Source organism: Balaenoptera physalus, assembly GCF_965194825.1.
Source record: "Balaenoptera physalus genome assembly, contig: HAP1_SCAFFOLD_2179, whole genome shotgun sequence".
Classification (NCBI taxonomy): Eukaryota; Metazoa; Chordata; class Mammalia; order Artiodactyla; family Balaenopteridae; genus Balaenoptera; species Balaenoptera physalus.
This window is the reverse complement of record NW_028124627.1, coordinates 6,537-33,063: the sequence shown is the minus strand read 5'-3', so window position 1 is coordinate 33,063 and position 26,527 is coordinate 6,537. Positions and strand designations below refer to the sequence as shown.

At 48.5% G+C, this 26,527-nt stretch overlaps 1 pseudogene across 1 annotated transcript; it reads right to left on the bottom strand.

The window, feature by feature from the left end:
• Positions 1-1,507: 1,507 nt before the first annotated feature.
• Positions 1,508-26,235, bottom strand: LOC309654178 (heterogeneous nuclear ribonucleoprotein A3 pseudogene; annotated as a pseudogene). The gene is made up of 3 exons: positions 26,229-26,235; positions 9,100-10,289; positions 1,508-1,517 (listed from the first exon to the last, which is right to left on the bottom strand). The product of its transcript is annotated as a heterogeneous nuclear ribonucleoprotein A3 pseudogene (transcript).
• Positions 26,236-26,527: the final 292 nt, after the last annotated feature.

The window sequence follows — 26,527 nt, the reverse complement described above, 5'->3', positions numbered from 1 at the left end:
AACTGAAATCTTCTTAACATTCAAACAAAATCTAAACCACTAAATTCAACAACACAGGAGTATAACTTTTGAAAAAAATTTCTTTGGCTGCGCAGCATGTGGGATCTTAGCTCCCCAACCAGGGATTGAACCCACGCCTGCTGCATTGGAAGCGCAGAGTCTTCACCACTGGACCACCAGGGAAGTCCCAGGAATAGAACTTTTAAAGGAGAAGGTATAAACCCCTGGGTTATATGAACTGGAGATTTTTAGTAAGAAGTCAATAGATCTTTTGTTAGGCACATTTTATGTTAGGCTGTCTCCCTGCACAGGACGCAGGCGCCTTGAAAATGGAAATCACATCCCTCTATAGTACGTCCCTCTTCTTTCTGCTTTGCAGTTTGCTGCTCCACTTGTTCAACCCCACCTAGTAATAACCTATACTTCCCTTGTTCCTGTTTTCCCATCTGGAAAACAGACAAAAGGCAACCAAACAACGCAAAGGTCTCAACAAATAAGGGATACCCAAAACCAGAGATGGCCAGAACTTCTGTATCCCTCATGAAACCTAGCCCGGTGTTCAATACTTAGGTATCATTAATACATGCGTGTTGACTGAAACAGTTGAAACGCAATTCTTCCACTTCCCAGTTTAGTTTTAGTCCTCATACAAAACCTGATCATCAAATTCCTTAATGCTAGGAATCACAGTGAAAAATAATTTCTCAACTGACTTCTGTCAGATGAGTGAGAACTAAGGTTAATTCAGTGTATCTGAAGCATAGAAAGTGAGGGCAAACGTGGCACAAGATGGGGCTAGAGAAGCAGAGAGGATTCTAGAGCACGCAGAGTCTTAAAGGCCACCAGTGTGTGTTTTCTATTCTCAAAACAATGTTTGTGAGCGATGTTTATGAGCAATGTTCCAACTTGCTTTGAAGGTTTCTTGTGTGAAGAATGGATTGGAGGGAAACAAGATATATGGACACTAGTTAGGACCTAATCGCAACAGACAGGCAAGTTCAGTATTAGGATGTTGAGGAAGAGCTGACAGATTCCAGAGAAATTCAGGAGATAAACTGAAGCGGGCTTAATGGGGTATGAGATGGAGGAAAGGAAGGTCTTAGGGAATTAAAGGGTTTACTGCACACATGAGCAGAGTCTCAACATTAATCATTTGAACGTACAGAGGTAGATCTCCCACATGACACCGGTTAGGAAGCAACGGTACGCCCTTTAGAATTCCTAGAGACAACACAAATCAACTGTTTCGATGGAAAATTCGGCGGGACCGGTGCGTTTTTTCACTCCAACTTAGTTCCAAATTCCTATTACTCACATTTTCTGTGCCAAAACAACACAGCTGGAGGAACTGAAGGGGATTCCGTTTTGGTAATTGAGGAGTGTCCCCAACACTGACAGTCCCATCTTAAAAAGCACTCCCTCTGCATTTTACCCGAGGAGCAATGGCCAGAGCCTCCCTTTGAAAACGATGGGGAGAAATCAGAACATAACACACTGTCCCTTTCAGCTACTGTGAACTGAGCCGCGAGACGACCAATACGCCCTGACACAGCGCGGACGGGCCAGCGCGCGGCGGCAACAGGGACAGGAGACAGCACAAGAGACGAAGTCCAGGCCCAGGGGCCAAGGCCTATTACCTTTCCGGCATGTGCAAAACATAAAACAGAAGCAATATTGTAACAAATTCATTAAAGACTTAAGAAAAAAAAAAAAATCACATGCTAAAGTGCATACTCTAAAAACTATACTATATTGCTTCTATAAAACAAGCACTAAACGTCAGATACAGAAAAAACCCTTTTCGTGTCCTCACACCTAGGTCAAAATTACAAAGAGTTAATTCAGGAGACAGAAAGAGAAGGAATAAATCTGAATGAATCTGAGTCAGAACACAGTGCTATAGTATAACCTTAGGCACATTCCACAATACCCATGCCTAAACATGGCAAATTCCACAATACCCATGCCTCAACCTCCCTATCTATAAAGGAGTTAACCACACCAGCGCTAACCATTACTTGCCTCCTGGTAGCTTGTGAGTGTTAATATTACTTGTAAAAAAAAAAAAAAAATTATTTTGTAATAAATACACAGATCATCAGTTGAAAGAAACAAGGAAAACTACAGCGTTATTATTATTGCCTTGTTACTAGAGCTAAACACCAGAAATCAACATAAAGAAGTTATGTACACCAAGAATGTAGGGTTTGAATATGTACTTTGAGAGGCAATCTTATAATTAGTTGTTGTACCTCTAATTGCTTCTCCTTTTTTTTTTTTTTTTAATTTAAAAAAGCAATACAGGGACTTCCCTGGTGGTTCAGTGGTAAAGAATCCGCCCTGCAATGCAGGGGACGTGGGTTCGATTCCCGGTCGGGGAACTAAGATCCCACACGCCGCGGGGCAACTAAGCCCTCGCGCCAAACTACTGAGCTCGCACACCTCAATGAGGTAGCCCACGTGCAGCAAACTACAGAGCCCACGCGCTCTGGAGACTGCACGCCACAACTAGAGAGAGAAAACCCGCACGCCACAACTAGAGAGAAGCTCTCATGCTGCAACGAAGAGCCCGTGCGCCGCAATGACAAAAAAGATCCCACATGCCTTAACGAAGGTCCCGCGTGCCGCAACTAAGACCCAATACAGCCAATCAACCAATCAATCAATCAATCAATCAAGTGGGGCAGGGGGAGCAATACAGGAATTTCCCTGGCAGTCCAGTGGTTAAGACTCCAAGCTCCCAATGCAGGGGGCACGGGCTCGATCCCTGATTGGGGAACCAAGATCCCACATGTGGCACAGCGTAGCCAAAAAAAAAAAAAAAAAAAAAGCAACACATACCATACGGCATTTACCCCAGAGAACGCATGTTCGCACAAAAAAAGGTACACAAATGTCCACAGCATCTCTCTCAGTAATAGTCAAGAAATGGGAAAAAACTCAGATGTTCTTCAATGGGCAAGTGATTAAACAAACTGAAGTATAGCCAAACCATGGAATACCACTCAGCAATTAAAAAGAAAGCGGCACTGGGACCTCTCTGGTGTTCCAGCGGTTAAGACTTTGCACTCTCAATGCAGGGGGCCCAGGTTCCATCCCTGGTCAGGGAACTAGATCCCGCATGCTGCAACTAAATACCCGCACAGCCAAATAAATAAATAAATAAATATATATATATATTTTTTTTAAAAAAAAGGAGCACTATTGATTCATGCAATTTGGATGACTCTCCAGGGAATTACATTGATTGAAAAAGGCCAATCCAAAAGGTTACATACTGGGAATTCCCTGGCGGGCCAGTGTTTAGCACTCAGCACTTTCACTACCTGGGCTGGGTTCAATCCTTGGTCGGGGAACTAAGATCGCATAACCGGCAGCGCAGCCAAAAACAAACTTTTTTTTAATTAAGAAAAAAAAAAAAGGTTACACACTATATGATTTTATTCACATAGCATTCTTTTTTTTAGTTAATTAGTTAATTTATTTTATTTTTGGCTGCGTTGGGTCTTCGTTGCTGCGTGTGGGCTTTCTCTAGTTGCGGCGAGCGGGGGCTACTCTTTGTTGCAGTGCGCGGGCTTCTCGCTGCGGTGGCTTCTCTTGTTGCAGAGCACGGGCTCTAGGCACGCGCGCTTCAGTAGTTGTGGCACGTGGGCTCAGTAGTTGTGGCTCCCGGGCTCTAGAGCGCAGGCTCAGTCATTGTGGCGCATGGGCTTAGTTGCTCCGCGGCATGTGGGATCTTCCCGGACAAGGGATCAAACCCATGTCCCCTGCAATGGCAGGCAGATTCTTAACCGCTGCGCCACCAGGGAAGTCCCACATAACATTCTTGAAATGACAGGTTGCCAGGGACAGATAGGGCCGGGGGACTGGGAGATGGGCCATCTTCCCCAGGGGCTATTTTCCCTTGATCATCTGCACAAAAACTTTAGTGCAACTTTATCCACTGCACTATCAGATCATTATGATTTGGTGGGGAGTGGGGGAGCAGCAGTGGCTATAAAATGGCATCAGGAGAGATCCTGTGGGATGGAAATGTTCTGTATCTTGACTGTGTCAATGGCAATACCCAGGTTGTGACAGTATACTATGGTTCTGTAAGATGTTACCATTGGGGAAAACTGGGTAAAGGACACACAGGACCTATCTCACTATTATTTCTTACAACTGCATGTAAACCTACAATAATCTGTAAACAAAAAGCTTAATCAGAAATGAAGGCAACACATGCCTCTTGTAACAAGTAAAACAATAGCCTGTGGTCAATCTCTTTCTCTACACGTCCCATTCCCTCCCTCTTGAGATAACCATGCAAACTCACTGCCCATACAAACAGGCATGCATTTAATACTTTCTGTTTACTGTATCAAAATGGGATCATACATACTACATTATTACCCTGCAGCCTACCTTCTTCACCCATCATCCCTATATCATAGAGACCTTAAAAAAAAAAAACTATTTTAAGTGCCAAGCAGGATGGCAGGTATAGAAAATTTTCTGACTAGGGCAAATCTGACAAATGTTTACCGTGCTAATGTGCCATAGCTCAGCCAGGTGCACTCAGTGAGAGCATAATATACAAGTAGCATTCTAAAGAGATCTGCAAAAAATGCAAGGTCTTCAGCAGCTCTTCGAGGATCCCATCCCCCTCTCTGCCTCCTCCATGGAACCATCCCATGGAGGTTTAACAGTTTAACTCCATTTGCCCCCTCCTGCTGTTTGTGCTTTTGTTGTATACTTCTGTTCTACATCTCCACAAGACATTATTATTGTCATTTATTTACAAAACAACATATAAATATAAAGGTGTATGTACCTGGGTATATGTACATATATATATTAAACACACACACAGACTTTAAGTGCTCTTTGCTCTTTCCTGCAGTTCTGTTCTTTTTTTTTGGGGGGGGGGGGGCAAGTTTTTATATTGGTAAAGTTCTGTACTACTAGAAATATAAGATTTGAAAAGAAAAATGAGACTTGAGGATTATCTGTGGAGCTTATCCTCATTCTCCTGCTGACGCATTATGTGTTTATAATTTGAGAACTGCAGATAAATACAAACTGGTCTTCTCCATACTTGCTCACTAAGGAATTCCTCATTTCTAGGAAACGTCTATTTCAAGGAAAGGAAACAAACAAAAACACCTAGTGCACTAGATGATTAAAAGGTACACATTTTATAGCCTGAGTTCGAGAAAAAAATTACCCAAGAAACGGCCTTTTTCCCTAGGAGCCAGCTTCTACTAGGGGAGTCTAGGGTTCTCTAGGCAAAGAAAAAAAACTTGCCAGTTTAAACAGAATAACAGAAACGTTCAGCCAATCAAATATACAGAACTCATCACTTGCAGTGAGGAATGAAAGGCCTGTATCAACAGAAAAAATAAATGGCACAGGCAACGTCTGGAACAGAAAACAAACAGGAGGTACTTTAAAAAGCCAAAATTGCAAAGACAGATTAACAGGGTATGAAATTACACGCCGGGCAATGCACCTGTTAAAGGAAAAGAGGCGCACACCAAGTCTGAAGTCTTAAGAATTCGGTGTTTAACATTACTTCTGCATGCTGCCCAGCAGGAAACTCGGGTCCTGGCTTAATCCACAACGCACACTTCATTTAAGGAGGTGAACTGCTTGGTCTGACTCAGTTTCTTATTCTGTAAAATGAATGCAACACAGCTGTCGTGAGTCGCCAAAGAATTCTGCACAAACGCTTTGTAACTCCAAAGTGCTGTGCAAATCAGAGCAGCCCTTCTCTCCTTCACATTCGTTTGACTTGGAATTTCAGAAGTTTAGCTGAAAATATAGACGACTCGGAAGCAAGGGACTGAGAGTGACCCACACAGGTGGACAGAAATGCAAAAACTGGAGCACCTCATACAAACCACAAGAGAACACGTTCACGTGCACACGTTATCAGTAACAGAAAACGCCACCGGTAGCAACCGTAAACCACTGAGAGGACCAGCAACGACATGTGTCCAAATCCAGCCGGCAGCACAGCCTCGTCGGCGGCAGTGCCTTAAACACAGCTCCCCGCACTCCGCGGCCTAACAAGATCCACTTTTTCCAAAAAGTTTAGCAACTTGCCAAGTACACTGGCATAGTTCACCTTTTTTAATTGCTAAGCAAACATGCAGGAGAGTTGAGACAATCAAGGGAATGTTCAGCCTTCCTCAAAAATAAGATCCAGGAAATTCACGTTTTGCTTGAACAGTTTCATGTCTAAAACTGATCACAAACCTCTGTTTGATGTTGTTTTCTCGCTGCTGGCCAATGAGCCCGGGAAAGACAACGAATTCTTTCAAACAGGGAGGGCTCTCTGCACTCTTCAGCTAAACCAGCGAGGCTTTACCACCGTCACGTTTAAAATAATGAGGAGGACGCCTCGATGGAGTTTACCGGGCTGCGCTAATCACGAGGGGCCTCGGGCGCCCAGGGCGGGCCCCAGCGCCGGTGGCCGCGGGACCGGACGCCCTCCCCGGGACCCCCCCAGGACCCCCTCCCCGGGACGCGGCCGCGGGACAGGACGCCCCCCAGAACCCCTGACCGGGACGCAGCTGCGGGACAGGACGCCCCCCAGAACCCCTGCCCGGGACGCGGCTGCGAGACAGGACGCCCCCCAGGACCCCTGCCCGGGACGCGGCCGCGGGACACGAAGCTCCCCCCTCCCCAGGAACCCCTACCCCTCCCCAGAGCGCGGGCCTCGCCGCCGTCACGCGGCACCCGCCGCGCTCACCGCGGGCCGGGAAACCCCTCAGGCCGACTGAACCCCGCCCGCCGCCCAGCCTCCCTCCGGCCCGCGCCGCCCGCCGCGCCTACCGCGTTCTTCTGCATCATCTTGTCCATCTTCTGGGCAATGCGGACCACCTCGTCCTCCATGGCCCCGGCAGGCCTGCCCCGCGCCGGGCCGCGGGGGACGGGAAACGAGCGGAGCTGGCGGGGCGGCGGGTAAGCCCAGGCGTCGGCGAGGGCCCTCAGCAGGCCTGACCGAGGCGCTTCCTCACTCACGGCGACGGCGGCGGCGGCGGCGGCGGCGGCGGCGCTCCTCCCCCGCAGGCAGCGCCAATCGAGCTCCCAGCTCGCGGCGGCGGCGCTCCACCCCGCAGGCAGCGCCAATCGAGCTCCCAGCTCGCGGCGGCGGCGGCGGCGGCGCTCCTCCCCAGCAGGCAGCGCCAACTGAGCTCCCAGCTCGCGGCGGCGGCGGCGCTCCTCCCCCGCAGGCAGCGCCAATCGAGCTCCCAGCTCGCGGCGGCGGCGCTCCACCCCGCAGGCAGCGCCAATCGAGCTCCCAGCTCGCGGCGGCGGCGGCGGCGGCGCTCCTCCCCAGCAGGCAGCGCCAACTGAGCTCCCAGCTCGCGGCGGCGGCGGTGCTCCTCCCCCGCAGGCAGCGCCAATCCAGCTCCCAGCTCGCGGCGGCGGCGGCGGCGGCGCTCCTCCCCGCAGGCAGCGCCAATCGAGCTCCCAGCTCGCGGCGGCGGCGGCGGCGCTCCTCCCCCGCAGGCAGCGCCAATCGAGCTCCCAGCTCGCGGCGGCGGCGGCGGCGGCGCTCCTCCCCAGCAGGCAGCGCCAACTGAGCTCCCAGCTCGCGGCGGCGGCGGCGGCGGCGCTCCTACCCCGCAGGCAGCGCCAATCGAGCTCCCAGCTCGCGGCGGCGGCGGCGGCGGCGCTCCTCACCCGCAGGCAGCGCCAATCCAGCTCCCAGCTCGCGGGGGCGGCGCTCCTCCACCGCAGGCAGCGCCAATCCAGCTCCCAGCTCGCGGCGGCGGCGGCGGCGGCGCTCCTCCCCCGCAGGCAGCGCCAATCGAGCTCCCAGCTCGCGGCGGCGGCGCTCCACCCCGCAGGCAGCGCCAATCGAGCTCCCAGCTCGCGGCGGCGGCGGCGGCGGCGCTCCTCCCCAGCAGGCAGCGCCAACTGAGCTCCCAGCTCGCGGCGGCGGCGGCGCTCCTCCCCCGCAGGCAGCGCCAATCAAGCTCCCAGCTGGCGGCGGCGGCGGCGGCGCTCCTCCCCCGCAGGCAGCGCAAATCCAGCTCCCAGCTCGCGGCGGCGGCGGCGGCGGCGGCGGCGCTCCTCCCCCGCAGGCAGCGCCAATCAAGCTCCCAGCTCGCGGCGGCGGCGGCGGCGCTCCTCCCCCGCAGGCAGCGCCAATCGAGCTCCCAGCTCGCGGCGGCGGCGGCGGCAGCGGCGGCGGCGACGCTCCTCCCCCGCAGGCAGCGCCAATCGAGCTCCCAGCTCGCGGCGGCGCTCCTCCCCCGCAGGCAGCGCCAATCGAGCTCCCAGCTCTCGGCGGCGGCGGCGGCGCTCCTCCCCCACAGGCAACTCCAATCGAGCTCCCAGCTCTGTTCTTTTTTTTTTTTTTTTTGGAATTTTGAGATTTTTCATTTGAAGTAAGTCTTAATGCTATTAAATTCACAAATATGCTAATTTAAATACCCAAGTCTATTATCTAAGACACACATTGCAAACACAAATATCTATTCTCTCCACATGTCAGAGCCCATTCATTTCATGGTTTGGAAATGGGGAGAATAGATCCCCTTAAACTGCAAGTCAGCAGGTGTTTCTTTACAGTTAACTTCAGCAAAATTCATACAAAATATTAATTAACAATGATCTTCTTGTTAACTCACAAGGAAACACCTTCAAAGCTGCATTTTGTTAAAGTTTCTGTACTAAAATGTAGAAAAACTGAACTACACAAATATTGAAAAGTTAAAAATTCCTTAATTTTTTATTCCTGGTACCACTACCACAATTTACAGGGCAATATACCTGATGTAATGAAAAGAAAAAGAAAAAGACAAAGCTACAACAGATAAAAGACCTCAGGAATGTACATCTAATTGACACTCCATTGCATTAATCAATAGCTGCACTTTTTGCAAACTGTGGCTAGGACAGTCCTGAGCAAGAAGGGTTTCCTGTTTAAGCTGCAGTAACTTTTCTGACTATGGATCATCGTTCCTTCTGTGGCAGATTTTTACAGTTCCTCTAATGCATTCGGGACGACTGTCTCAAAGTAACCTGCAGCTTTCCTGACACCTCCTCGCTCTCTCTCCTGCCAAGAACTGTAGCCCTTTTCTTGTGAGTTTTGAGAACCTTCTGCTACCATATCCACCACTTCCACCACCAGATCCATAACCACCACCATAGGGACTTCCCGAGCTTCTTCCACCAAAACTGCCTCCCTTCATGGGTCCATCATTTGATTGCTGTTGTCCACTATAATTTCCAAAATCATTATAGCTCCCACCACCACCATAGTTACCTCCAAAATTTCCTCCTTCATTGTAACCATCATATCCTCCACCACCGCCACCATATCCCCCATCTTGGTTTCCATATCCTGGTCCACCACCACCATAGCCTCCTCTACTACTGTAACCAGGACCACCGCCATAGTTACCACCGTCGCCTCCAAATCCGTTCTATCCACCATCACCTCCTCCATAACTACCTCTGCTGCCACCACCTCCACCACCATAGCCTCCTCTTCCACCAAGTTTCCACCACGGCCAAAGTTACCTCCACCACCTCCAAAGTTTCCTCCACGACCCATAAAGTTGCCAGATCCACCTCCACGACCTCTTTGTGATCCAGCAGATTGCGTTTCTTCTTTAGGAAGGGCCTTTTTCACTTCACAATTATGCCCATTAATAGTGTGGTATTTCTGAACAACAATTTTATCAACTGTATCATGATCATCAAAAGTTACAAAAGCAAATCCTCTCTTTTTTCCACTCTGCCTGTCTTCCATAACTTCTATGGTTTCAATCTCGCCATGCTTTTCAAAGTAGTCTCTCAAATTACATTCTTCTGTATCTTCTTTAATACCACCAACAAAAATTTTCTTCACTGTTAGATGGGCACCAGGCTTTACAGATCCTCTCTAGAACCAGCTCTCTTTGGTTCCACTACACGCCCATCAACCTTGTGTGGTCGAGCACACATTGCTGCATCCACCTCTTCAACCCAAGAGTAAGTCACAAAACCAAAGCCCCTGGAACGTTTTGTTTGGGGGTCTCTTATCACCACACAATCTGTAAGTGTGCCCCATTCCTCAAAATGTTCTCTTAAGCTATCGTCTGTAGTTTCAAAGCTCAGACCACCAATAAACAGTTTTCTCAACTGTTCTGGTTCCTTTGGATCATGGCCCTCCTCCCCACCCCACCCCCGGCGGCGGCGGCGGCGGCGACGGCGGCGGCGGCGACGGCGACGGCCGGAGTCGGGCTGGGGGCGACCGGGCGGCGGTTTTACCTCCGTTTTGAGACCGGACTCGCCTCTTCCAACTCGAGTTCAATATGGGACGGAGAGGCCAGCTCTGTTCTATGTTGGGCCATTTTACTTCAGCCTAAAAAAATTTCTTCTAGTATTCCCTAAGGTCTGCTGGGGATCAGTTTTCTTATTTTTCATTTATCTGTATTTGATTTTTTAAAATTGATTCCAATTTTCTGTTGAGATTCTCCATATTTTAATCTATTAATCCCCATCTTTTACTCTCAATATAGTCATTTTAAAGTTCTGTGCTAACTCCAGAATCTGAATTCCCTCTAAATCAATTTTTCTTGTTTTGTTTTGTTTTTTTTTTGTCTTAATTTTTAGTCACTTTTTCCTGCTTCAGGAATTTCATAATTTTTGATTGTGTGCTGGACATGGTGAATAAAAAATTCATAGAGACTGAAGATGCTATTACTTTGAACCAGAGAAGATTTACCCCTTTCTCTGTTAATCAGAGTGGCTGATCATTTCAGTCATTTCAGGAATTTTACTAGGTCAGAACTGGGTTGGAGCTTTACTTGTCTCATGCTACCTATGATTTTTCCTGATTTGTGGCCTCCCTGGATTTTTGCTGTGAGCCTGACAGGTCTTTGATTCTTCAATAAATACAGTCAGTTATTGACTTCAGTCTTTCAGATGTTTGAATTCAGCTCTTTAGGCTCTCAGTTCTCACAGCTTCAGAGTATGGCAAATGTAAGGAGAGACCAGCTATGTATTTGTTACCGTTACACTTTCTCAATGAAAATTTGTCTCATAAACACTGAAACATTGCAGATGATTTCACTTTTTCTGACTCAGCCCCCTTCTTGGGGATGGCACTTCTGGGTTTTTACTGTGAGTCTGGTAGGTCTCTGATTCCTCACTTTGGAAAGTTCTCTCCCTCAGGCATTAGGTATTTAAGCTTCCTGCTTTCTATAGGTTCAAAAACTGGCAAATGTCTTGAAGAGGAGACCTAATGATTGTCACAGGCCCCTTTATCTAGCGGGATTTGGTTTGTTCGTGCCATGACTGTGCAGGAAATTTCACTCTGCTTTCTTGGCTCAGTCCCCCATCATCCTGTACCACCCTGACACTAAGGAAATGTCCTGTGGGGGAAATCGGCTTGACATTCTGCTAGATTTCACTCCATCATGCCAGCAAATGAGTTCATCAAAAGGTATGGTGATTTCTCTTTTCCAGTGGAGTATGTCCACTACATAAGGAAATACAAAAGACAGTATAAATGTATTTTTGTTTGTAATTCAGTTTTTCTCCTATATGACTTAAAAGACAAATGCAGTATAAGCAAGTCCCAAATACATAAAGAAAAACTAACAGAATTAAAATGATAAAGCCTGACACTATTTTTTAAATAAATAAATAAATTTATTTATTTATTTATTTGTATTTTTATTTTTGGCTGCGTTGGGTCTTCGTTGCTGCGCGCGGGTTTTCTCTAGCTGTGGCGAGCAGGGGCTACTCTTTGTTGTGGTGCGTGGCCTTCTCGTTGCGGTGGCTTCTCTTGTTGAGGAGCACGGGCTCTAAGTGCATGGGCTTCAGTAGTTGTGGCTCTTGGGCTCTAGAGCGCAGGCTCAGTAGTTTTGGCGTGCGGGCTTAGTTGCTCCGCGGCATGTGGGATCTTCCCAGACCAGGGCTCGAGCCCGTGTCCCCTGCATTGGCAGGCGGATTCTTAACCACTGTACCACCAGGGAAGTCCGAAAAACTGACACTATTAAAGGGAGAAATATTTCAAGCCAATAGCAAAAGGTCATATATTGTATAATTCCATGTCTATGAAATGTCCAGGATGAGCAAATCCATATAGACAGAAAGTAGATTAGTGGATACCAGGGGATGTTGGGGAGGGGAAAATAGGGAGTAACAGCTAACATATACAAGATTTCTTTGTGGGGGGCGTGACAAAAATGTTCTGGAATTAGATAGCAATATTGGTTGTGAAAATACTAAGAACTAGTGAATTGTACACTTACTTTAATCGGTGAATTTTTTTTTTTTAATCTTGTAGAAGTTTTTATTTCAGTGATTACAAGAACGCAGTAAATGGAAACTATGCTGGTTTACATTAGGCATGCACCTCTACCTGAAACTGCTGTTAGTTTTTGACTGGCCTAAATCTTTATAACTTATTTTTGCATTAGGCACATCTTTAAATTTTTTTGGACCCTGACATACAGGGTAAGTTAACTTCTTCCTTGTGGCAGTTTAGTATGAGAATTATGTTCGCTGGCTAGATTCCTTTAACTAAAGGCCTCTAAGACTCTCAGGCTACCTGTACTAGCTCAAGACTGTACTTTATATATAGATATAAAGATGATAAAATAAAATAAAATAAAGCTTTTGGGAGGTCTGACGTCTTCTGCCAGCGTTCAGTGGGTGTTCTGTAGGAGCAGTTCCACGTGTAGATGTATTTCTACTGTATCTGTGGGAAGGAAGGTGATCTCCACGTCTTACTCTTCTGCCATCTTGCCCCTCCCTCCCCCCAGGAATATCACTTTTAAAGGAGAAGGTATAAACCCCTTGGTTATATGAACTGGAGATTTTAGTAAGAAGTCAATATATTTTTTGTTAGGCACATGTTATGTTAGGCTGTCTCCCTGCACAGGACGCAGGCGCCTTGAAAATGGAAATCACATCCCTCTATAGTACGTCCCTCTTCTTTCTGCTTTGCAGTTTGCTGCTCCACTTGTTCAACCCCACCTAGTAATAACCTATACTTCCCTTGTTCCTGTTTTCCCATCTGGAAAACAGACAAAAGGCAACCAAACAACGCAAAGGTCTCAACAAATAAGGGATACCCAAAACCAGAGATGGCCAGAACTTCTGTATCCCTCATGAAACCTAGCCCGGTGTTCAATACTTAGGTATCATTAATACATGCGTGTTGACTGAAACAGTTGAAACGCAATTCTTCCACTTCCCAGTTTAGTTTTAGTCCTCATACAAAACCTGATCATCAAATTCCTTAATGCTAGGAATCACAGTGAAAAATAATTTCTCAACTGACTTCTGTCAGATGAGTGAGAACTAAGGTTAATTCAGTGTATCTGAAGCATAGACAGTGAGGGCACAAGTGGCACAAGATGGGGCTAGAGAAGCAGAGAGGATTCTAGACCACGCAGAGTCTTAAAGGCCAACACTGTGTTTTCTATTCTCAAAACAATGTTTGTGAGCGATGTTTATGAGCAATGTTCCAACTTGCTTTGAAGGTTTCTTGTGTGAAGAATGGATTGGAAGGAAACAAGATATATGGACACTAGTTAGGACCTAATCGCAACAGACAGGCAAGTTCAGTATTAGAATGTTGAGGGAGAGCTGACAGATTCCAAAGAAATTCAGGAGATAAACTGAAGCGGGCTTAATGGGGTATGAGATGGAGGAAAGGAAGGTCTTAGGGAATTAAAGGGTTTACTGCACACATGAGCAAAGTCTCAAAATTAATCATTTGAACGTACAGAGGTAGATCTCCCAAATGACACCGGTTAGGAAGCAACGGTACGCCCTTTAGAATTCCTAGAGACAACACAAATCAACTGTTTCGATGGAAAATTCGGCGGGACCGGTGCGTTTTTTCACTCCAACTTAGTTCCAAATTCCTATTACTCACATTTTCTGTGCCAAAACAACACAGCTGGAGGAACTGAAGGGGATTCCGTTTTGGTAATTAAGGAGTGGCCCTAACACTGACAGTCCCATCTTAAAAAGCACTCCCTCTGCATTTTACCAGAGGAGCAATGGCCAGAGCCTCCCTTTGAAAACGATGGGCAGAAATCAGAACATTACACACTGTCCCTTTCAGCTACTGTGAACTGAGCCGGGAGACGACCAATATCCCCTGGCACAGCACGGACGGGCCAGCGCGCGGGGGCAACAGGGACAGGAGACAGCACAAGAGACGAAGCCCAGGCCCAGGGGCCAAGGCCTATTACCTTTCCGGCATGTGCAAAACATAAAACAGAAGCAATATTGTAACAAATTCATTAAAGACTTAAGAAGAAAAAAAAATCAGATGCTAAAGTGCATACTCTAACCACTATACTATATTGCTTCTATAAAACAAGCACTAAACCTCAGGTACAGGAAAAAACCCTTTTCGTGTCCTCACACCTAGGTCAAAATTACAAAGAGTTATTAATTCAGGAGACAGAAAGAGAAGGAGTAAATCTGAATGAATCTGAGTCAGAACACAGTGTTATAACCTTAGGTAAATTCCACAATACCCATGCCTCAACATGGCAAATTCCACAATATCCATGCCTCAACCTCCCTATCTATAAAGGAGTTAACCACACCAGCACTAACCATTACTTGCCTCCTGGTAGCTTGTGAGTGTTAATTATTATTTGTAAGAAATACACAGATCATCAGTTGAAAGAAACAAGGAAAACTACAGCGTTATTATTATTGTCTTGTTACTAGAGCTAAACACCAGAAATCAACATAAAGAAGTTATGTACACCAACAATGTAGGGTTTGAATATGTACTTTGAAAGGCAATCATATAATTAGTTGTTTTACCTCTGATTGCTTTTCCTTTTTTTTTTTTTTTTTTAATTTAAAAAAGCAATACAGGGACTTCCCTGGTGGTTCAGTGGTAAAGAATCCGCCCTGCAATGCAGGGGACGTGGGTTCGATTCCCGGTCGGGGAACTAAGATCCCACACGCCGCGGGGCAACTAAGCCCTCGCGCCAAACTACTGAGCTCGCACACCTCAATGAGGTAGCCCACGTGCAGCAAACTACAGAGCCCACGCGCTCTGGAGCCTGCACGCCACAACTACAGAGCCCACGTGCCACAACTAGAGAGAGAAAACCCGCACGCCACAACTAGAGAGAAGCTCTCATGCTGCAACGAAGAGCCCGTGCGCCGCAATGACAAAAAAGATCCCACATGCCTTAACGAAGGTCCCGCGTGCCGCAACTAAGACCCAATACAGCCAATCAACCAATCAATCAATCAATCAATCAAGTGGGGCAGGGGGAGCAATACAGGAATTTCCCTGGCAGTCCAGTGGTTAAGACTCCAAGCTCCCAATGCAGGGGGCACGGGCTCGATCCCTGATTGGGGAACCAAGATCCCACATGTGGCACAGCGTAGCCAAAAAAAAAAAAAAAAAAAAAAAAGCAACACTTACCATACGGCATTTACCCCAGAGAACGCATGTTCGCACAAAAAAAGGTACACAAATGTCCACAGCATCTCTCTCAGTAATAGTCAAGAAATGGGAAAAAACTCAGATGTTCTTCAATGGGCAAGTGATTAAACAAACTGAAGTATAGCCAAACCATGGAATACTACTCAGCAATTAAAAAGAAAGCGGCACTGGGACCTCTCTGGTGTTCCAGCGGTTAAGACTCTGCACTCTCAATGCAGGGGGCCCAGGTTCCATCCCTGGTCAGGGAACTAGATCCCGCATGCTGCAACTATATACCCGCACAGCCAAATAAATAAATAAATATATATATTTTTTTTTTTTTAAAAAAAGGAGCACTATTGATTCATGCAATTTGGATGACTCTCCAGGGAATTACATTGATTGAAAAAGGCCAATCCAAAAGGTTACATACTGGGAATTCCCTGGCGGGCCAGTGTTTAGCACTCAGCACTTTCACTACCTGGGCTGGGTTCAATCCTTGGTCGGGGAACTAAGATCGCATAACCGGCAGCGCAGCCAAAAACAAACTTTTTTTTAATTAAGAAAAAAAAAAAAGGTTACACACTATATGATTTTATTCACATAGCATTCTTTTTTTTTAATTAATTAGTTAATTTATTTTATTTTTGGCTGCGTTGGGTCTTCGTTGCTGCGTGTGGGCTTTCTCTAGTTGCGGCGAGCGGGGGCTACTCTTTGTTGCAGTGCGCGGGCTTCTCGCTGCGGTGGCTTCTCTTGTTGCAGAGCACGGGCTCTAGGCACGCGCGCTTCAGTAGTTGTGGCACGTGGGCTCAGTAGTTGTGGCTCCCGGGCTCTAGAGCGCAGGCTCAGTCATTGTGGCGCATGGGCTTAGTTGCTCCGCGGCATGTGGGATCTTCCCGGACAAGGGATCAAACCCATGTCCCCTGCAATGGCAGGCAGATTCTTAACCGCTGCGCCACCAGGGAAGTCCCACATAACATTCTTGAAATGACAGGTTGCCAGGGACAGATAGGGCCGGGGGACTGGGAGATGGGCCATCTTCCCCAGGGGCTATTTTCCCTTGATCATCTGCACAAAAACTTTAGTGCAACTTTATCCACTGCACTATCAGATCATTATGATTTGGTGGGGAGTGGGGGAGCAGCAGTGGCTATAAAATGGCATCAGGAGAGATCCTGTGGGATGGAAATGTTCTGTATCTTGACTGTGTCAATGGCAATACCCAGGTTGTGACAGTATACTATGGTTCTGTAAGATGTTACCATTGGGGAAAACTGGGTAAAGGACACACAGGACCTATCTCACTATTATTTCTTACAACTGCATGTAAACCTACAATAATCTGTAAACAAAAAGCTTAATCAGAAATGAAGGCAACACATGCCTCTTGTAACAAGTAAAACAATAGCCTGTGGTCAATCTCTTTCTCTACCCGTCCCATTCCCTCCCTCTTGAGATAACCATGCAAACTCACTGCTCATACAAACAGGCATGCATTTAATACTTTCTGTTTACTGTATCAAAATGGGATCATACATACTACATTATTACCCTGCAGCCTACCTTCTTCACCCATCATCCCTATATCATAGAGACCTTAAAAAAAAAAAACTATTTTAAGTGCCAAGCAGGATGGCAGGTATAGAAAATTTTCTGACTAGGGCAAATCTGACAAATGTTTACCGTGCTAATGTGCCATAGCTCAGCCAGGTGCACTCAGTGAGAGCATAATATACAAGTAGCATTCTAAAGAGATCTGCAAAAAATGCAAGGTCTTCAGCAGCTCTTCGAGGATCCCATCCCCCTCTCTGCCTCCTCCATGGAACCATCCCATGGAGGTTTAACAGTTTAATTCCATTTGCCCCCTCCTGCTGTTTGTGCTTTTGTTGTATACTTCTGTTCTACATCTCCACAAGACATTATTATTGTCATTTATTTACAAAACAACATATAAATATAAAGGTGTATGTACCTGGGTATATGTACATATATATATTAAACACACACACAGACTTTAAGTGCTCTTTGCTCTTTCCTGCAGTTCTGTTCTTTTTTTTTGGGGGGGGGGGCAAGTTTTTATATTGGTAAAGTTCTGTACTACTAGAAATATAAGATTTGAAAAGAAAAATGAGACTTGAGGATTATCTGTGGAGCTTATCCTCATTCTCCTGCTGACGCATTATGTGTTTATAATTTGAGAACTGCAGATAAATACAAACTGGTCTTCTCCATACTTGCTCACTAAGGAATTCCTCATTTCTAGGAAACGTCTATTTCAAGGAAAGGAAACAAACAAAAACACCTAGTGCACTAGATGATTAAAAGGTACACATTTTATAGCCTGAGTTCGAGAAAAAAATTACCCAAGAAACGGCCTTTTTCCCTAGGAGCCAGCTTCTACTAGGGGAGTCTAGGGTTCTCTAGGCAAAGAAAAAAAACTTGCCAGTTTAAACAGAATAACAGAAACGTTCAGCCAATCAAATATACAGAACTCATCACTTGCAGTGAGGAATGAAAGGCCTGTATCAACAGAAAAAATAAATGGCACAGGCAACGTCTGGAACAGAAAACAAACAGGAGGTACTTTAAAAAGCCAAAATTGCAAAGACAGATTAACAGGGTATGAAATTACACGCCGGGCAATGCACCTGTTAAAGGAAAAGAGGCGCACACCAAGTCTGAAGTCTTAAGAATTCGGTGTTTAACATTACTTCTGCATGCTGCCCAGCAGGAAACTCGGGTCCTGGCTTAATCCACAACGCACACTTCATTTAAGGAGGTGAACTGCTTGGTCTGACTCAGTTTCTTATTCTGTAAAATGAATGCAACACAGCTGTCGTGAGTCGCCAAAGAATTCTGCACAAACGCTTTGTAACTCCAAAGTGCTGTGCAAATCAGAGCAGCCCTTCTCTCCTTCACATTCGTTTGACTTGGAATTTCAGAAGTTTAGCTGAAAATATAGACGACTCGGAAGCAAGGGACTGAGAGTGACCCACACAGGTGGACAGAAATGCAAAAACTGGAGCACCTCATACAAACCACAAGAGAACACGTTCACGTGCACACGTTATCAGTAACAGAAAACGCCACCGGTAGCAACCGTAAACCACTGAGAGGACCAGCAACGACATGTGTCCAAATCCAGCCGGCAGCACAGCCTCGTCGGCGGCAGTGCCTTAAACACAGCTCCCCGCACTCCGCGGCCTAACAAGATCCACTTTTTCCAAAAAGTTTAGCAACTTGCCGAGTACGCTGGCATAGTTCACCTTTTTTAATTGCTAAGCAAACATGCAGGAGAGTTGAGACAATCAAGGGAATGTTCAGCCTTCCTCAAAAATAAGATCCAGGAAATTCACGTTTTGCTTGAACAGTTTCATGTCTAAAACTGATCACAAACCTCTGTTTGATGTTGTTTTCTCGCTGCTGGCCAATGAGCCCGGGAAAGACAACGAATTCTTTTCAAACAGGGAGGGCTCTCTGCACTCTTCAGCTAAACCAGCGAGGCTTTACCACCGTCACGTTTAAAATAATGAGGAGGACGCCTCGATGGAGTTTACCGGGCTGCGCTAATCACGAGGGGCCTCGGGCGCCCAGGGCGGGCCCCAGCGCCGGTGGCCGCGGGACCGGACGCCCTCCCCGGGACCCCCCCAGGACCCCCTCCCCGGGACGCGGCCGCGGGACAGGACGCCCCCCAGAACCCCTGACCGGGACGCAGCTGCGGGACAGGACGCCCCCCAGAACCCCTGCCCGGGACGCGGCTGCGAGACAGGACGCCCCCCAGGACCCCTGCCCGGGACGCGGCCGCGGGACACGAAGCTCCCCCCTCCCCAGGAACCCCTCCCCAGAGCGCGGGCCTCGCCGCCGTCACGCGGCACCCGCCGCGCTCACCGCGGGCCGGGAAACCCCTCAGGCCGACTGACCCCCGCCCGCCGCCCAGCCTCCCTCCGGCCCGCGCCGCCCGCCGCGCTTACCGCGTTCTTCTGCATCATCTTGTCCATCTTCTGGGCAATGCGGACCACCTCGTCCTCCATGGCCCCGGCAGGCCTGCCCCGCGCCGGGCCGCGGGGGACGGGAAACGAGCGGAGCTGGCGGGGCGGCGGGTAAGCCCAGGCGTCGGCGAGGGCCCTCAGCAGGCCTGACCGAGGCGCTTCCTCACTCACGGCGACGGCGACGGCGGCGGCGGCGGCGGCGGCGGCGGCGGCGCTCCTCACCCGCAGGCAGCGCCAATCCAGCTCACAGCTCGCGGGGGCGGCGCTCCTCCCCCGCAGGCAGCGCCAATCCAGCTCCCAGCTCGCGGCGGCGGCGGCGGCGCTCCTCCCCCGCAGGCAGCGCCAATCGAGCTCCCAGCTCGCGGCGGCGGCGGCGGCGCTCCTCCCCCGCAGGCAGCGCCAATCGAGCTCCCAGCTCGCGGCGGCGGCGGCGGCGGCGCTCCTCCCCAGCAGGCAGCGCCAATCGAGCTCCCAGCTCGCGGCGGCGGCGGCGGCGGCGCTCCTACCCCGCAGGCAGCGCCAATCGAGCTCCCAGCTCGCGGCGGCGGCGGCGGCCCTCCTCACCCGCAGGCAGCGCCAATCCAGCTCCCAGCTCGCGGGGGCGGCGCTCCTCCACCGCAGGCAGCGCCAATCCAGCTCCCAGCTCGCGGCGGCGGCGGCGGCGGCGCTCCTCCCCCGCAGGCAGCGCCAATCGAGCTCCCAGCTCGCGGCGGCGGCGCTCCACCCCGCAGGCAGCGCAAATCGAGCTCCCAGCTCGCGGCGGCGGCGGCGGCGGCGCTCCTCCCCAGCAGGCAGCGCCAACTGAGCTCCCAGCTCGCGGCGGCGGCGGCGCTCCTCCCCCGCAGGCAGCGCCAATCCAGCTCCCAGCTCGCGGCGGCGGCGGCGGCGGCGCTCCTCCCCCGCAGGCAGCGCCAATCGAGCTCCCAGCTCGCGGCGGCGGCGGCGGCGCTCCTCCCCCGCAGGCAGCGCCAATCGAGCTCCCAGCTCGCGGCGGCGGCGGCGGCGGCGCTCCTCCCCCGCAGGCAGCGCCAACTGAGCTCCCAGCTCGCGGCGGCGGCGGCGGCGGCGGCGGCGCTCCTCCCCCGCAGGCAGCGCCAACTGAGCTCCCAGCTCGCGGCGGCGCTCCTCCCCCGCAGGCAGCGCCAATCCAGCTCCCAGCTCGCGGCGGCGGCGGCGGCGCTCCTCCCCCGCAGGCAGCGCCAATCGAGCTCCCAGCTCGCGGCGGCGGCGGCGGCCCTCCTCACCCGCAGGCAGCGCCAATCCAGCTCCCAGCTCGCGGGGGCGGCGCTCCTCCACCGCAGGCAGCGCCAATCCAGCTCCCAGCTCGCGGCGGCGGCGGCGGCGGCGCTCCTCCCCCGCAGGCAGCGCCAATCGAGCTCCCAGCTCGCGGCGGCGGCGCTCCACCCCGCAGGCAGCGCAAATCGAGCTCCCAGCTCGCGGCGGCGGCGGCGGCGGCGCTCCTCCCCAGCAGGCAGCGCCAACTGAGCTCCCAGCTCGCGGCGGCGGCGGCGCTCCTCCCCCGCAGGCAGCGCCAATCCAGCTCCCAGCTCGCGGCGGCGGCGGCGGCGGCGCTCCTCCCCCGCAGGCAGCGCCAACTGAGCTCCCAGCTCGCGGCGGCGGCGGCGGCGGCGCTCCTCCCCCGCAGGCAGCGCCAACTGAGCTCCCAGCTCGCGGCGGCGGCGGCGCTCCTCCCCCGCAGGCAGCGCCAATCCAGCTCCCAGCTCGCGGCGGCGGCGGCGGCGCTCCTCCCCCGCAGGCAGCGCCAATCGAGCTCCCAGCTCGCGGCGGCGGCGGCGGCGGCGCTCCTCCCCCGCAGGCAGCGCCAACTGAGCTCCCAGCTCGCGGCGGCGGCGGCGGCGGCGCTCCTACCCCGCAGGCAGCGCCAATCGAGCTCCCAGCTCGCGGCGGCGGCGGCGGCGCTCCTCACCCGCAGGCAGCGCCAATCCAGCTCCCAGCTCGCGGGGGCGGCGCTCCTCCACCGCAGGCAGCGCCAATCCAGCTCCCAGCTCGCGGCGGCGGCGGCGGCGGCGCTCCTCCCCCGCAGGCAGCGCCAATCGAGCTCCCAGCTCGCGGCGGCGGCGCTCCACCCCGCAGGCAGCGCAAATCGAGCTCCCAGCTCGCGGCGGCGGCGGCGGCGGCGCTCCTCCCCAGCAGGCAGCGCCAACTGAGCTCCCAGCTCGCGGCGGCGGCGGCGGCGGCGGGAGCGGCGGCGGCGGCGGCGACGCTCCTCCCCCGCAGGCAGCGCCAATCGAGCTCCCAGCTCGCGGCGGCGCTCCTCCCACGCAGGCAGCGCCAATCGAGCTCCCAGCTCTCGGCGGCGGCGGCGGCGCTCCTCCCCCACAGGCAGCTCCAATCGAGCTCCCAGCTCTGTTCTTTTTTTTTTTTTTTTTGAATTTTGAGATTTTTCATTTGAAGTAAGTCTTAATGCTATTAAATTCACAAATATGCTAATTTAAATACCCAAGTCTATTATCTAAGACACACATTGCAAACACAAATATCTATTCTCTCCACATGTCAGAGCCCATTCATTTCATGGTTTGGAAATGGGGAGAATAGATCCCCTTAAACTGCAAGTCAGCAGGTGTTTCTTTACAGTTAACTTCAGCAAAATTCATACAAAATATTAATTAACAATGATCTTCTTGTTAACTCACAAGGAAACACCTTCAAAGCTGCATTTTGTTAAAGTTTCTGTACTAAAATGTAGAAAAACTGAACTACACAAATATTGAAAAGTTAAAAATTCCTTAATTTTTTATTCCTGGTACCACTACCACAATTTACAGGGCAATATACCTGATGTAATGAAAAGAAAAAGAAAAAGACAAAGCTACAACAGATAAAAGACCTCAGGAATGTACATCTAATTGACACTCCATTGCATTAATCAATAGCTGCACTTTTTGCAAACTGTGGCTAGGACAGTCCTGAGCAAGAAGGGTTTCCTGTTTAAGCTGCAGTAACTTTTCTGACTATGGATCATCGTTCCTTCTGTGGCAGATTTTTACAGTTCCTCTAATGCATTCGGGACGACTGTCTCAAAGTAACCTGCAGCTTTCCTGACACCTCCTCGCTCTCTCTCCTGCCAAGAACTGTAGCCCTTTTCTTGTGAGTTTTGAGAACCTTCTGCTACCATATCCACCACTTCCACCACCAGATCCATAACCACCACCATAGGGACTTCCCGAGCTTCTTCCACCAAAACTGCCTCCCTTCATGGGTCCATCATTTGATTGCTGTTGTCCACTATAATTTCCAAAATCATTATAGCTCCCACCACCACCATAGTTACCTCCAAAATTTCCTCCTTCATTGTAACCATCATATCCTCCACCACCGCCACCATATCCCCCATCTTGGTTTCCATATCCTGGTCCACCACCACCATAGCCTCCTCTACTACTGTAACCAGGACCACCGCCATAGTTACCACCGTCGCCTCCAAATCCGTTCTATCCACCATCACCTCCTCCATAACTACCTCTGCTGCCACCACCTCCACCACCATAGCCTCCTCTTCCACCAAGTTTCCACCACGGCCAAAGTTACCTCCACCACCTCCAAAGTTTCCTCCACGACCCATAAAGTTGCCAGATCCACCTCCACGACCTCTTTGTGATCCAGCAGATTGCGTTTCTTCTTTAGGAAGGGCCTTTTTCACTTCACAATTATGCCCATTAATAGTGTGGTATTTCTGAACAACAATTTTATCAACTGTATCATGATCATCAAAAGTTACAAAAGCAAATCCTCTCTTTTTTCCACTCTGCCTGTCTTCCATAACTTCTATGGTTTCAATCTCGCCATGCTTTTCAAAGTAGTCTCTCAAATTACATTCTTCTGTATCTTCTTTAATACCACCAACAAAAATTTTCTTCACTGTTAGATGGGCACCAGGCTTTACAGATCCTCTCTAGAACCAGCTCTCTTTGGTTCCACTACACACCCATCAACCTTGTGTGGTCGAGCACACATTGCTGCATCCACCTCTTCAACCCAAGAGTAAGTCACAAAACCAAAGCCCCTGGAACGTTTTGTTTGGGGGTCTCTTATCACCACACAATCTGTAAGTGTGCCCCATTCCTCAAAATGTTCTCTTAAGCTATCGTCTGTAGTTTCAAAGCTCAGACCACCAATAAACAGTTTTCTCAACTGTTCTGGTTCCTTTGGATCATGGCCCTCCTCCCCACCCCCCCCGGCGGCGGCGGTGGCGGCGGCGGCGGCGGCGGCGGCGGCGACGGCCGGAGTCGGGCTGGGGGCGACCGGGCGGCGGTTTTACCTCCGTTTTGAGACCGGACTCGCCTCTTCCAACTCGAGTTCAATATGGGACGGAGAGGCCAGCTCTGTTCTATGTTGGGCCATTTTACTTCAGCCTAAAAAAATTTCTTCTAGTATTCCCTAAGGTCTGCTGGGGATCAGTTTTCTTATTTTTCATTTATCTGTATTTGATTTTTTAAAATTGATTCCAATTTTCTGTTGAGATTCTCCATATTTTAATCTATTAATCCCCATCTTTTACTCTCAATATAGTCATTTTAAAGTTCTGTGCTAACTCCAGAATCTGAATTCCCTCTAAATCAATTTTTCTTGTTTTGTTTTTTTTTTTTTTTTTTTTTTGTCTTAATTTTTAGTCACTTTTTCCTGCTTCAGGAATTTCATAATTTTTGATTGTGTGCTGGACATGGTGAATAAAAAATTCATAGAGACTGAAGATGCTATTACTTTGAACCAGAGAAGATTTACCCCTTTCTCTGTTAATCAGAGTGGCTGATCATTTCAGTCATTTCAGGAATTTTACTAGGTCAGAACTGGGTTGGAGCTTTACTTGTCTCATGCTACCTATGATTTTTCCTGATTTGTGGCCTCCCTGGATTTTTGCTGTGAGCCTGACAGGTCTTTGATTCTTCAATAAATACAGTCAGTTATTGACTTCAGTCTTTCAGATGTTTGAATTCAGCTCTTTAGGCTCTCAGTTCTCACAGCTTCAGAGTATGGCAAATGTAAGGAGAGACCAGCTATGTATTTGTTACCGTTACACTTTCTCAATGAAAATTTGTCTCATAAACACTGAAACATTGCAGATGATTTCACTTTTTCTGACTCAGCCCCCTTCTTGGGGATGGCACTTCTGGGTTTTTACTGTGAGTCTGGTAGGTCTCTGATTCCTCACTTTGGAAAGTTCTCTCCCTCAGGCATTAGGTATTTAAGCTTCCTGCTTTCTATAGGTTCAAAAACTGGCAAATGTCTTGAAGAGGAGACCTAATGATTGTCACAGGCCCCTTTATCTAGCGGGATTTGGTTTGTTCGTGCCATGACTGTGCAGGAAATTTCACTCTGCTTTCTTGGCTCAGTCCCCCATCATCCTGTACCACCCTGACACTAAGGAAATGTCCTGTGGGGGAAATCGGCTTGACATTCTGCTAGATTTCACTCCATCATGCCAGCAAATGAGTTCATCAAAAGGTATGGTGATTTCTCTTTTCCAGTGGAGTATGTCTCCCTACACCAAACCCCTGCTCCAAATCTCTAAATGTCCCTCTCTAGCATACTAGTTGATATTGTTTCTTGATTGCTTCCTTAGCTCGATGATCCTTTATTCAAGTTTGTTTGCTCGTTGCAGCAGGAGTGATGGCCTGTGCCTACCTAGTGCAGGCATATTATTATGGAGATATGGCTTTGGTCCCAGACACCACAATAAGGAGAATATCATAAGAAAGCAAGTCACACGAGTTGTTTGGTTTCCCAGTGCATGTAAAAGTTATGTTTATGCTATACTGTAGTCTATTAAGTGTGCAATAGCATTATGTCTAAAAAAAGTACATATCTTAATTTGAAAGCAGACTTTAAGAATGCTACCCATCATCTGAGCCTTCAGCAAGCTGTAATCTTTTTGCAATAGTAACATCAAAGATCACTGATCACAGATCATGTAACAAGTATAATAGTGAAAAAGTTTGAAATATTGTGAGACTTACCAAAACATGACATAGAGACACGAAGTGAGCAAATGCTGTTGGAAAAAATGGCACCACCAGTAGAGCTGCTTGACACAGGGTTGCCACAAACCTTCAATTTGTTACAAAAAAAAAAAAAAAAAAAAAAAAAAGCATTATCTGCAAGGTACAATAAAGTGAAGTGCAATAAAGTGAGGTATGCCTATATATCCTGCCTCAAAGTAGAAATCCTATTTAGATCACCTTTAATTTCTCTCTATGATATATTAATAGTTTTCTGTTCAGGGTTCTTACATTTTTTATTACACTTATTATTAGGTATATGATGTTTTGATGATAATGTAGATGGCATATTTTTTAGTTTTTAATTTTATAACTTTTCAGACACAGAAAAATGTTAGTGGAATTTTTTAATGTTTGGTCTCTTATCTGGCAACTCTTCTAAAAACTAACTGATATTCTAATAAGTTATCTGTAGATGGTTTTGGATTTTCTGTATCCTTAATTATATCAAATATGGAAAGTGACAGTATTATTTCTTCCTTTCTTAGCCTTATATTTCTGATTTCTTTTTCCTGCCTTACTGCTAATGCCATTTAATACTTTTACTAACAGGTTGAATAGAAAAGGTAAGAGTTGGCATTCTTATTTTGTTCCTAATCTTACAGTGGACATTCTCCACATTTCACTATAAATAGGATGGTGGCTCTAAAGTTTTTTGTAGTTTCCCTTTGCTATGAGTTTTTAATCATACATAATTATTGAATTTTATCAAATGCTTTATCTGACTATACTGATATGATCATATACATTTTCTCCTTTATTTTATTCATGTGGTGCATGACATTTATTGATATTTGAATGTTAACTCACCTTGCATTTCTGGAGTAAAACAACTTGGTAGGAATTCACACACACACACACACATTCACTCACTCACACACTCTACATTTGATTGTCTAACATTTTGTGTATGATTTTTGCTTCTGTATACATAAAGGAGATGGGCCTATTTTCTTTTCTCATAATTGTCCTTTTAATTAGTGAATAGTATATAGAGGGTAGAGATTTAAAAGACCTTTTAAAAGGTCTTCTTCTTCTGTGATATAATACAATACAGTATTACTCCATTTTTTAAAAATGACCTTTTTTATTTTCAAATAGTTTCAAAT